This window comes from Amblyomma maculatum, unplaced genomic scaffold (genome assembly GCF_055883805.1).
Source record: "Amblyomma maculatum isolate TAMU_Amacu unplaced genomic scaffold, ASM5588380v1 scaffold_19, whole genome shotgun sequence".
In the NCBI taxonomy this organism is placed as follows: domain Eukaryota; kingdom Metazoa; phylum Arthropoda; class Arachnida; order Ixodida; family Ixodidae; genus Amblyomma; species Amblyomma maculatum.
In genome coordinates, this window is record NW_028146744.1 from 9,570,249 (window position 1) to 9,583,895 (window position 13,647).

Here is a 13,647-nt window from a genome sequence, read left to right on the forward strand (position 1 = left end):
TTGACCTAATCAGCTCGATCGTCAGGGAGAAACTACAAGCCCTCCAGCTGCCTTCCAGCGCGCCTTCTGTTAAATCGCTGTTGGAAGTCGTCCAGGACGAGGTGCGCTTAGCAGCGCAGCAACTCCTTCAGCGTCCTAGTCAGACTAGGGTCAGGCCTACCTATGCATTTGTCCTCGCCGAGCGCCAGCCCCAGGCTATGACGTCAATACCGCGACTCAAGCAGTGCAGCAGTCAAGTTTTGCCTGTGTGCCTGCTCGACCAGCCTATCAGCGGCCACGGAAATGTGAAGTGTGGCGTGCACCACACCGGCAGCCCCTCTGCTACCCCTGTGTTGAGGCGGGTCATCTTTACTGGCCCTGCCCATACCGTCGAGTGGGTCTTGCCCACGAAACGGCGAACTACCATTCGAAACTCTTTCGCCCCGTCAGAGGCCTGGTACATACGGCCATTATGACTCTAGATCGTCGCCTCCTCGGCGTTACCGTTCCCCAAGCCCTCGCCGAGAGGGCAGCTATCCGGAGCGGCAATCTCCCAGTCCACGTCGGGAAAACTAATTCCAGCGGTCTCCGGAGGCAAAGCCGCTTCTGTCGAAAAAAACTGAACATCTTTCTTTGCCGATATGCCGAAATGTTGATTTCTCACACGGGCAGGGTAGCGACAGCGTCCGACGCGTTACCTCTTATTTATGTGTGACAATTGATGTAACTGACGCTATCGGTCTACTTGACACTGGTGCAGATTATTCGGTGATTAGCTATGCCCTCGCCCAGGACTTGAAGTTTTGACACTATGGTTGGGCCCTAGTATTCGCACGGCGGGAGGTCACCTCATTAGCCCGGCCAGAAGGTCCACAGCCCGTATGGGCATCCGCGGTTTCGTCTACGTCGGTGAATTCGTCGCTGTTGCGAGTGTTCGAGATTTGATCCTGGGTCTCGACTTTTTGCAGGCAAACGATACCGTGATCGACCGACAAGAGACGCGAGTCACATGTTCTACAAAGCAAGCTTTGGCTCACAGTGACAAAGAAGACCCGGAAGTCAACGCTTTGCGTATTGTCGAAGACGACGTAATACTGCCACCTAGGTCCAGTGTGCTGGTGTTAGTGAGGAACAACGGGTTTCTCGTCTACGAAGGTATTGCGGACAGTCACCCTTCGTTGTTGCTCGAGAAAGGAGTGGCTATCGCCTGCGACCTTGTCGAACTGAATTACGGCTGAGCGGCAGTTTTCCTGACGAATTTCACCAATGAAATTCAGCACCTCGCCAAGGGAACGGCTGTCGCCTTCCTCCACGACGTGGATAGGTTGCCAAGTCTGTGCCCCGTGGAGATGAATTTTTGCGACGATGTCGCAGCACGTAACACCCTTTAGAATGTTAAAATCAACCCGGGGTTGTCACCTCATCAGAAGAAGCTTCTGTCGTCCCTTCTCCTTGATTGCAAAAGATTGCTTCGCGACGTACCTCGTGTGTTTCGCCTTGGGCTGCAGTCCTTCACTATGCGGCATGGAGTATCTACAAGTGCAACTTTGACAGCACCAAGGAGACGTTTCTGCTTGTTGTGCCATCTCAGTTACTGTGCGAAATCGTGGGCACTTGTCTTGAGTAACCATCCGCCTGCCACTTGGAGGTCAGTCGCACACTGGCAAAGATTTGGCTGAAGTATTTCTGGCCCAATTTACTACCATCAGTGCGTAAATACGTAGCAACATGCCGCGATTGCCAACGGCGCAAATCTCTTCCTCTGAAGCAAGCTGGCTCTCTGCAGCCCATAGCACCCCCAAGAACCACTTTTCAGGAAACTGGCATAGACCTTCTCGCTCCTTTTCCGAAGTCGTCCACTAGAAAACGGAGGATTGTGGTCGCGACGGAATACTTGACACAGTACGTTGAAACCACCACAGTTGCAAGTGGTACTGTTGCTGAAGTCAGCGCATTCTTTGTACACAACATTGTCCTGCGTCATGGCGATCCTGCAGCTATCGTTACCTACCGTTGAGCTGCATTTACGGCCCGCTTCACTCTGGCTGTACTGAAGCTCACGTATACCAGCCATACACATTGCGAGGGAGGGCAGAGCGTAGATGCCGACGCACGAAGTCGTGCCTCGACCTCAGAGATGCGAGGCGCCTGCAAAAGAAAATTCAGTGCCGAATTCAAGTCCTGCAGGAAAAAACGTTGGCGGTCATTCTGTGAAACGCTTGATCCCGGCAAGCCTTTATCACGCATCTGGAATGTCGTTCGTGGTCTCCGAACATCCCCTAAACAGCTCTACTCATTCAAATCTGTCGCACTCTATCAAAGACGTAGTGAGGTCGAGGTAGCAGAAGATTTCTGCGCTAGGGTAGCAGGCCAATCGACTCCAACGGCAACGCTACATTTCAACGATGTTCCAGCTTCACGGGATTCACGAATGGACCTTCCCTTCTCCGTGGAAGAACTTGACGCTGCGCTGGCTTCTTGCAGACGGTCATCATCGCCGGGTTCCGACGGTGTAACATACACTGCGCTTGGAAATCTTGGACAAGAAGCTAGGCACGCTCTTTTGGAATATTACAACAAATCATGAAGTGAGGGTACAGCTCCAGACGAGTGGAAGTGCAGTCGTTTAGTTCCGCTCCTGAAACCTGGCAAATCGCCTCTGGACTTGACATCATACCGCCCAATTGCACTGGCTAGCTGCGTTGGTAAAGTGTTGGAAAGAATGCTGCTTACACGTATTGAGTGGTACCTGGAGCACTACCGCATATATCCGGATATAATGTCAGGGTTTCGACGTGGACGCTCTTCAATTGACAACGTGGTGGACCTGGTATCATCTGTACAACGCCAAAAAATTTAGAAGCACTTCCCCGCGGCGTTGTTCCTGGATATAAAGAGCGCATATGACAACGTCACTCACCAGGCCATTTTGGACGCTCTGGAAACTGCCGAGCTTGGCGGTCGTGTTTTTTCCTGGATACGCAGTTATTTATCCAACAGATCTCACTTTATGCAGACTGAGGATGGCCCAACATCTTCTCATTTCACTTCCCGCGGAGTCCCACAGGGGGGAGTACTAAGCCCAACACTCTTCAAACTTACTCTTGTCGGGCTTGTTGACTTAATACCACAGTCGGTGCAACTTTCAATATATGCGGACGGCATCTGTATCTGGGCATCAGGAGTTACGCGCCCACAGGTTAGAGCGAGGCTTGAGAAGGCAGCAAGTATAGTTACGTCCTACCTCCACCTGCAAGGTCTGCAGATATCAACTCAAAAGTGTTCGCTAAATGCATTTACACGCAAGAACATGTCACCTTACACCGTACGCATTGATGGTAAAGCAATACCCTACGTAAGCAGCCATCGCTTTCTGGGAGTGATCATCGACAGAAATATTTCGTGGACTCCCCATATTTCATTCCTGAAAAAGAGGCTGACGGCAATTGCTCACATACTTGCCTTTATGGGGGGAAAGTCAGGGGGAGCGTTCGTGCGGTCGATGCTCCAGCTGTACCATGCATTATTTATGGGATTTCATCGGCACAGCTTAGCTGCACTTGGAAATGTCAGGAAAACCAACTTAGAAATTTTACAGAGCGTTCAAGCGCAAGCTCTGTGAACCTGCCTGGGATTGCCGAGATGTGCCTCTACGGCTGCTACCATTTTGATTGCTCAGGAGCATCCAATTTCTACCTACCTAACAGTTGACGCCCTGAGGGCACATTTCCAACACATCACCCGGGTGCCCTGTCATCATTTGGCCAGTCTTCCTATTACCAGGCCGCGTACATCGTTTACAGAGACCGTTGATGCGCATCGCGCTATTCTGCCGTCCAAGTTTACACCCCCATCTAGACCTTCATCTCCACTGTGGAGCCTGAATCAACCATACGTGCTTCTTTCAATACCCGGCATCAGCAAGAAGGTCGAGCTATCGCTGACAGAACTAAAACAAATCACTCTTGAATACCTCCATGAATACCATGCAAATTGTATGCACGTCTACACCTACGGTTCAGTGAATGCCGGGAGTTCTTCAGGCTCCATGGTCATACCCGCAACTACTACAGAAATAAAAGTTAGAACAATTCACCGTACTTCTTCAACAACCGCAGAACTAACCGCTCTACGTGTCGCTATTAGGCATATCAGTGAGCAAAGCCCTCAACGATGGTCTATTTTCACAGATTCAAGAGCAGCTGCAAGCCTTAAAAGCGGCTCTTCGCCGTGGAGCCGATTAACAACTCGCCGCGGAAATACGACAACTTCATCGCTATGTCATAAATGGAGGACATGACATCATCTACCAATGGCTTCCAGGACACAGCGGCATAGCGGGCAATCTCCGGGCGGACGAGGTCGCACGAACAGCCCACCATAGCGGCGATTGTGTGTTGATTCCATTTTCCAGGGCAGACGTAGCGGGCAGGCTTTGCGCACTTGCGCGGGAACACACGCTCTCCTTGTGAAATTCTGACCAGTTTGCGAACTGCCGCTTAAAATCCCTGGACCCTGACCTGAAGCTCCGGCTTCCACCTGGCCTACCCCGATGTGAAGAAACTTTGCTGTGCCGCCTGTGGGTTGTTGTAGCATTTACAAACTCTTATTCTTTTGTGATAGGTATGGCAAATAGCCCTGCATGCACAAACTGCGGGTGCGAAGAGACTATAGGCCACATTCTTTGTGAGTGCCCCATATACAGCAAGGAAAGACAGTGCCTATGCCGTGCGCTGGAGCGTCTAGATGGACGCCCACTAACTGAAATTAAGATCCTAGGTCCCTCACCACTGCGATCGTCTGCAGTGAAGGCCTCCCAGGCACTGCTCCGCTTTATGAAAAGCACAGGACTGATCGAAAGGCTATGATTTTTTATGTTACGTGATATGACTGTGAAGTGATGTGATGTGACATGTCTGTGATGTAACTGTACTGTCATCACCCATCCCTCTCTCACCCACAACCTTTATACCCATCTACCCCTCTCCCCCAGTGCAGGGTAGCAAACCAGTTCCTTTACCGGTTAACCTCCCTGCCTTTCCTCCTCATCTTCCTAGTCCTCCTCCTCCAGCCATACACGTACAACAGCCTACCATCCACAGACCTGTTGTGGTGGAATGCCACAACAGGACCTTGACCGACATGCTTTCCATGTATGTTGCTGTCGAGCACAAAATACGTGACCAAATTCTTCTATACGCAACATTCGCGTAAAATACTGCGCAGCAACTAACGACGCACTTCACTTAGTTCGAATTAGTCTTCGGTCGCCAGGTTATCACCCCCCTGGATGCTATGTTACCCGTGGACCCCCTTGACAGTGAGACTGGACTTGACGTCGACGTTGCCACTTATGTTCAGCTCGTGGTAGATGCGCGGCAACTTGCCAGACACCGTATTCACCGTCAGCAGCCGATCGATGCATGCCGCTACAGCCTTGGACGCTGCTAAGTCGCTTACAACCCGGGCGAGTATGTGTGGATCTGGACTCCTGTTCGTCGCCGCGGGCTGTCCGAAAAGTTACTACGCCGCTCCTTCGGCCTTACCTTGTTGTCCGCCGCCTCAGCGACGTAACGTATAAAGTGGCACCAGCCTCGCCAGCCCGTTCATCACACAAAAGCAAGGCAGTGGCGTTGGGCATGTGATGCGAATGAAGCCAAACTACGAGCGACCCCTCGACTGAATTTCAGTCTGCATGTAGTCTATTCTGTGACATCAGACTCGTGGTGTCACTCTTGAACGCTTTTTTCCCCGCTCTCCTGTCTGACGCATCGAGGCTCCGAAGAAGGGGGAAGTGACGCGTGCATAAGAGGTAGAAGAAGCCGCACAATCGGAAGAAGTAGAGGACGTTGATGGGTAGGCCCGTTCCTGGTGCCTTCGTTCCCTGGTTCAGCCCTCTCGGTACCCTCGCTCAGCGGCTACAGTACTCCTTCTGTATAACAACTGTTACAATATAAATATTTCAATTGTTCGCGGCAATAAACGGCCATCTGACAAGACAAGCAACAGTGCATTTAGCGATCATGATGCAAGAAGTTGAAAATCCGGAGGTAGTGTCTGCAGCAGCCGCTTCCCGAGCTTAAAAATTGTTTTTTTTTTTTTTTCCTAAAGCGGAGTCTCCCTTGCGTTGTCATTTAATGTTTGGACACTATCTGCTGATTTTCTACTCCATGCGTCATGCTCGCAAAATGCACTTTTGCTGGTTTTGTCAGATGGCCGTTTATTGCCGCGAACTATTGAAATATTTATTTATTGTTTCTGTAACAGTCGATAGCATGCAGCCTTATCATAGTGAATGCAGAGCATATGGAGCGATCGTGTGCTTTTTTGTTTCTGCGCGATCAGTGTTGCGAAACACAGCTTTTTCATTTTCTTTTTCACGGAAGGGGCCGCGAGGTGTTACTCGAATGATTGCAGCCACTCGCGTCTACTTAAAAGTTGTTCCAGGTTGTTTAATTTACCTATGTACGCTTTAGCAAGACGTTTTTTTTTTATTTTCGCTGACTTTAAATTGAGCGCTGACGAGCACTCTGACTGCTATCGCCTCCGCCAGGCTGCTTTATTTATTTTGCGCGAAAGTCTGCCCGATTCGGAGTTTATTTCAGCGAAATCTCGATCACAACCTTGGTTGCCTTCGGCCTCGTCACCATCTCGAAAATATATAGGGAATCCAAGCTAACGTTTGCTTCGCGACGCGAGTTTCCCCCCTAACAGAGTTCGGCGGCCCTATCTCCTCCTAGGTAAAATGCGTGAAAAATTCAATCCTACCGAAATTGTAATGCAACAGTTCATTGCTATCCGTTTAGCATACATCTTCTACTGATGTTGGAGGCTAGTTTGCGGCAGGGGTTTGAACCGACGACATAAGTACCTCAGATAAGTGTAGGCGTCAACTGAAACGTGAGAGACAGATATGACGCCTTCGTTTTCCCCTCAAAAAGATACCAGGGTTTCAAACCAATGTTAAATAGACAGTGCGAAAGCACGGTTTGATTCAGTTTAGCAGTCAGTAGGTGTTTCTTTTTTTCCTTCCTCTAAGTCTTGATTTTGCTGCGCTCTAGGATATAGGCAACGGGTTCACGGTAATGGCTACTCCTCTCCCGTACAACTCAGCCCGTCGGACATGGCGCGCCTCTTCGGCCGAGACAGTAAAAAGGCCCGGCTAACTGGCCATTCTGGCGTTGTCTGAGGTGCCGTAGCAACTGCGCGGTGCACCTGTGCAGGCAACCATGGCACGCAGCAAGATGCCAGGCGCTGAGTCGCTGAGTTTGGGGCTGAGTCACGTGATTACCACACGAACGACACAGTCTTGTTGTCCGGCTATTTCGACAATGACTTCTTTCGCGAGGCGTGATGGAGATGGCTTTTGTTAGCGTCTGTCGACACAGCTATCACAGACGCCGGGTGCGCGGTCCCCTCTCAACTTCCCTTTGGGCAGCCTCTTTTATGTCCGTGATGCAAACTTCGGTTGGTGCTTCACCACGGGTGAGCTGTTGCTGCTTGGTTTGGCAAGGTCAGACTCAAAGTCAAGCTATGCACATCTTTAAGGCCTGACTAGACCTCGTAAAATAGTGCATTCGTACTAACATTTACAGGTCATTGCAGAAATTGCGTCGGGAGGATGCGAAAGCATTACCACTACCGTCACGTTTTTGTAACTTCTACTGTTTAACTTGTCAGTGCTTTCACCCGTCGTAGTGGGACAGCGGTTAGGGCGCTCGACTACTGTATCCAAGAATGCGGGATCGAATTCCGGCCGCTGCAGCCGCTTTTTGATGGAGGGCGCCCGTGTGCTGTGCAATGATAGTTAGAAAACCGCAGGTGGTCCAAATTTCCGGAGCCCTTTACTACGGCTTAGCCTTAGTCTCTTCGGAATGTTTTCCACAGAAACCTCGCTTTCAGTGCTATTTTTTATTCGGCTTTCTATTATTTATTTATTGGCCCTATGGGCCCAGCTTGGCATTACATGGGGGGTGGGGGAGCATATAAAATGCGTTCTCGTCACACATAATACAAATATAGGAAAAACAATGATGAAAGAACACAGTGTTAGTTATAAAACTAGCTCAGTGTTGTACATTGTGGGCATGGTGAAGAATACAAGTATTTAATGTCCAGCTGGGCACTGCATCCGGGGGGAGAGGGTGAGCATATAAGAAAAAATAGTCGCATAAAATGCACATGGGTTCATGTCATACATAATACAAATGCAGGAAAAACAACAATGAAAGACCACAGTGTGAGTTACAAAATTAGCTCAATGTTGTACATTGTGGGCATGGGGAAGTATGAAAAAAACAAATAATTTGTACCGGTGCGGACAAAAGTAAACGGAGCACGCTATTTCCTTCCAGAAATTTGCACGCTCTGCATAATTGAAACTGGCAGTCGTGGTATGGGCGAAATGGTAGTAGACGCCAGTGCCCTTTCACTTGGACAAATATTGTTTGATTACCTCAGAAAGCGTGATTTTAATTTGAACGAAAAAGCGTGCTCCGTTTACTTATGTCCGCACCTGTACATATAGACGGCAAATCACAGCTACAAGGCGGACTGCAATGCTGCTAGATTCTAGAAATGTTAGTAACGATGAGCGGAAGTATGATGTTTCGTTAATGGCCACAATGCTCCCAGCTAAAGCATTCCCCTCCTTTATAGCCCAGACTAATGAAGAATTGTAATAATTGTTAGTGCGGGCAAAAAGTGTTTGAAATTTATGCCCATGGTAGGGTAGAGTTTATATATGATATGCTGCTGTGATGTGCCTGCGCGCGAAAGATGAATTATTGCTGCAGAGGGAGTGCAACAACGATAGGCGAAATAATTTCCGCTGTATATCGAGGTCCAGAAGATTAATTGATTGCTTTATTTTCTTTATATTTTCTTACTATTTGTTTCTTTCTTCTGCTTTTTTTATTTCTATCTTTATTCTCTCAATTTTTCTTATGATATCAATTTTTACTTCATTCGTTTATGCCAAATTGGGTGCTGCAGCCTAGTCAAGCTGCCAGAGGCAGCTTTTTCTTGCAGCTACCCTTCATCAGAAAATTTCTAGGCGGTAAATAAACGGATTTGATTTGATGTAACTAATTCCCGTGGATTATAACTTTATTTTCATTTGTTATTAATTACCATCATCACTATTCATCATAGTTATTTACCCTATAGTAATTCTTTCGTTACTAACTGGTTTACAAAAAAGGAAATGCTCAGTATCTGTTGCGCTCTCTGTCGACACCGGAACAACGAAATATAAAGCACGGATGCTGCAGCTGTTGGTTGCTTCTAGTTGTTTGATTCAATTCTTGTTTACCTATTTTAGTATTTGGTACTTTCAAATTGCGCGCCAATCCCTTCCTATGCGCTTTTTCGGCTCTACTTCCGGTTGCGTGAGCCACACCCTCTACGTCACATTAATTCCTTTTTTGTTTACCCATTTTATCCTTTTGTATTTTCAAATTGCGCGCCAATCCCTTCCTATGCCTTCTTTTCGGCTTCACTTCCGGTTGCAGGACGTCACATTCTTGACGTCGCATTAATTCACTTCTAGTTTACCGATTTTAGTCTTCGGTATTCATATTGCGCGCCAATCCCTTCCTATGGCCTTTTTTGACTCGGCTTCAGGTTGCGTGACGTAACATCCTTGACGCACCTTAATTGACTGATTTAATCAACTAATTTAGTATTTGATACATTCGAATGTGGCGCCAAGCCATTTGCTAATGAGACCATTTTCTCCTTTACTTTTACATTTTTGCCTCGCAATAATTACCTAATTAACTTATTTGCCTAATTATTGTTGGACTCTACATTACGTCACCCTCTATGAATTTACACTATTCATTAACCTCTACCACTTATCACCCCGCCGGGGTGGCGCAGTGGTAAGACGCCCGACTACTGTGCCGGAGTTCCCGGGTTCGAACCCGACCTCGGCGGCTGCGTTTCGATGGAGGCGAAACGAAGTGGCGTCCGTGTGCTGTGCGAGGTCAGCGCACGTTAAAGATCCCCAGGTGGTCGAAATTACTCCGTAGCCCTCCACTACGGCTCCCCTTTCTCTCTTTCCACTTTCACTCCCACCTTCCTCCCTTCCCTTACGGCGCGGTTCAGGTGTCCACAGAGCAAGTGTGACAGACACTGCGCCTTTCCCTTCCTGTGAACCAACCAACCAACCAACCACTTATCAATTACTTACGACTTCTGCTTACAACTTTTACATTTTTGCTTGTATAAACACGTAGTTTCTTGATGTGTAAGAAAGCGAGATGAGATTCCAGTGCCTTCTTGATATGAACCCCGCCGGGGTGGCGCAGTGGTAACGGCGCTCGACTACTGTTCCCAAAGGACGTGGGATGGAATCCCGGCCTTGGCGGCAGCTTTTATATCGAGGCGAAAAGCAAGGCGCCAGTGTGCTGTGCGATGTCAGTGCACGTTAAAGAACCCCCAGGTGGTCGAAATTACTCCGTAGCCCTCCACTACGGCATCTCTCATAGCCTGTGTTGCTTTGGGACGGTAAACCCCACAAACCAAACCAAACCTTTTCAATATGAATTCTTGCCCGTGCACGTGCTTCTGATTTCATTATGTCTCAATCTTTATGTATTTAAGGCATCCTCGTTGTTCCGAACAAATCAGTTGCAAGTAGCGCCCTGTCCTGTCTTTCTTGTCTGATTGTGGTGTCTCTGTTGCGCTTTACATACGTTTACGAACGTAATTAACTTATTGGTCTAATTAATTTTTGGTCACAACATTACGGCACCCTCTATCGATTGACATCATACATTAACCTCTACTACTTCTCAATTACTACTGCTGGTGACGCGGTCTGCAGACAGAAATCTGTGAACATGCTTTCGCATTAAAATTGGTTTACAGAATAGGAAAGACGAAGTATTTGTCACGAACGTCCTAAAGACCGGGTTAGAACACTTCAAACAGTGAATTTGCATTAAAACCAACAGGAATAAAACGTATAAAAGTATTCACGGAAAGAAAAGGCGGTGTCGAAGGCGCTATCTCGTGTGCTTTACTGCGAAGCTTTATCGTTGTCCTACTTTTTTCCAATTGTTCCGTGAGGCATGTTCTGTTTGTGTTTCATACTCAGCGACTTAACAGTTGTATGCGTCGAAAGGAACTAAATGTGATAAGTGCTCGAGAATCTATGTTGGAAAATGAGGAAGCGAATATTTTACAATAAATTCCAAACATGACCAATGATTCCTAGCGTTTTGTATCATAGCATCCAAAAGTGGTTCATCTATTTTTCACCTCTGAATGCGCTTGTTCCAACTATTCCAGACTGCAGAGTCTTATTATTGTAATTTTCTAATTTTTGTAATTTATAATTGCTCCCAATAACAGCCACAGGCTATACGCCTTGCCACTTCGCCTGTACGCGCAGAATGATCGAGGTAATGCCACGAGAACTTTATTCCGTTCGTGCATGCTCAAGCCGCCTGACGCGGCTTTATCATTTTCATTCGCGCTCAAAATACGTCGAGTTGTATCTCGAATGAGTGTAGGGTTCCAACTGGAACACTTCCACAGTGTTCCAGGTCGTTGTAGTCGCCTTTGGTGGTTTTAATTCGATCAGTGGTTCTCAGGCATAAATGTGGCGATTGGGGACCCCTTGTTAACCAGCGGAAGTGGCGGGAGACCCGGTCCTTAATAGGGGTGGTGGGGATCTTGTGCCGGGGTTTCGTGCACACTGCTGTCTCGTAGTTGGAGGGCGCCAGTGACAACGGACGAACTCCACATGAACACCGCTGATTTCGTGCCTTTACCCTAGACAGTGCGAACCTACAATAACTTCATTCATATCAGCGGTTTCCTGAAGACGAGCTGAATCCATGGACACCAACCAGAAGTACGTACAAAGAGTTTTGACCATTTTAGGCAAACTTTCCCCCGCGACCAAGCCAGATGCCTCGCTATGCTTCTGCGCCGCGCCGAAGAATACGGAGCTCCGTGTCGTAGTGGCGTTCGCTAGCTGGGCTGCGCTGTGGGGCGTACCCGTGCGCCGTAGTTCGCCATGAGGGTCACCGTAGAAGGCATCCGAATTTCTCGAGAACAATTAGCAGCCAGCGATCCAGGAGAGCTACTGAAATTTGGACTAAGAAGTGTAAAAAAATTCAGAGATAACGCCCCTTTCTCTTGGGAAAGCTACGGCCACGTGATAAGTTAGACAGTTGCTTATTTCAGGCTCAAATTCTACAAGGGCCGAAGCCTCCCCTTTCCACCTGGTCTGGCAATCTCGGCGCGTCATTTGAATGAAGCGATGCCTCTGGCGATGGGTAACATTAAGAGATAGAAAGCGTGCAGAGTGGGTCAGAGAAATGACTCAAGTTACCGACATTCTAGTAGAAATTAAGAAGAAATGGACATGGGCAGGACATGTAGTACGAAGAGAGGATAACCGATAGTCGCTGAGGGTAACAAACTGGATTCCAAGGGAAGGAAAGCTTAGCGGGGGGCGGCAGAAAGTTAGGTGGGCGGATGAGATTAAGAAGTTCGCAGGGGTCAAGTGGATGCAGCTAGCACAGAACCGGGTTAAGTGGAGAAATATGGGAGAGGCCTTCGCCCTGCAGTGGGTATAATCAGGCTGCTGCTGCTGATGATGATGATGATGGCTCTGAAAGATAAAATTACAGTCATGTAAGAATAGAACTAGCCTGCAATATATGGCAGTGGCGTAGAAGCGGAAAATACTTACATGCTTCTGCACACGCGAAACGAAGGAATGGGATTTGATGTACGCATTTTTCAATTGTTTTCCTAGCTCGCCCTGGTACTCGTGTTGCTTCATTTACAGTATCAGTCTTGGAATGTGAGGAAATATATCGTTGAGCTTTTGTGCCATTGACGCATTCCACGAAGCCTGTAATGCCACAGTGAAACAGAAATTTCACTCAATGTAAGTGCGCTCTGATGGTAACCTCTAAAGCTGAGCCTGCCACTGCTTCTGCACAAGCTCATCAATAAGCGCGTCGAAGACGTCACTACACTGCGCATAACAGCGTTCTTGTGAAGTGTAATGTACCTGCGTGTCTAACAGTCTTTCGAGAATCTACCTGTTTTATAGAACTCAGGAACGCAAGTGACTCGCACTACGACTCTGAGCGTGTGAGCTCGCTTCGTAGTCTTCGCAGACACTATTCACCTTCTAATTCGTCGCAAAGGCAGTTCGACAGCATTTACGTAAAGCAAAATTCATGCTCAAAGTCTATATTTGCCCCCACGATGAGAGTCCCTATATGGACTCCGGGAGCTTACAAAATTAGCGTTACCGCGTTATCGGTGTTCCCGATAAATTTAGCAGATTTTTACAAAGCTTAACGGTCAAAAATAGTTTATAGCGGGAGGTAAAGTTTGTAGCTGTTTTTAGGCTCAAGACATTTACTTTGGTTGTTTTTCATTTTACTGACATTTTTGAGAGATGTGAAGGTGTGATGTCAATAAGATGTCAAGGTGATGAATATCGGAATGCTCCCAATACACATTGAATTGTTTTATGCGGCACATTTTAATACAGTCTTCAAGGCTGCTGTTGCCAGGTGCCGTCTTGCGGACTGAGACATGTAACGTATGTCGAAATGTTTAACAATGGCTGCAGGAATAGGTTTAGTGTTGGATACTGGAAGCTCAAAATGTCAATGAGCTTGCTATTTT